General features: G+C 35.4%; 1 protein-coding gene across 1 annotated transcript in view; it reads right to left on the reverse strand.

The window, feature by feature from the left end:
* The window catches only part of LOC119593521 (metallophosphoesterase 1-like), a 13,957-nt gene that overhangs the window by 7,849 nt on the left and 5,871 nt on the right, over nucleotides 1–237 (reverse strand). The window lies entirely within an intron of this gene.

The raw sequence follows: 237 nt of genomic DNA on the forward strand, positions 1-237 counted from the left end.
TTTGTATACTCTTAATAAAGTTAAATGATCTAAATAGTAAACCTAAATTTTGAGACACATATTTGGGTAATACATAAAAATTCTAAAACCTAGCCAACATAACACCCAAGAAAACCCTTTGTACATAAAAGAAAAGCCATGGTGAAGGAAACAAATGGGATTTGAGGGAAGGACATGCACAGGGCCCTTCAGCCTAATTTTCATGGAGGCTGTCATTGGCCTTCTTTATCCTTGCAA

Source organism: Penaeus monodon, chromosome 32 (assembly GCF_015228065.2).
Source record: "Penaeus monodon isolate SGIC_2016 chromosome 32, NSTDA_Pmon_1, whole genome shotgun sequence".
Taxonomy (NCBI): domain Eukaryota; kingdom Metazoa; phylum Arthropoda; class Malacostraca; order Decapoda; family Penaeidae; genus Penaeus; species Penaeus monodon.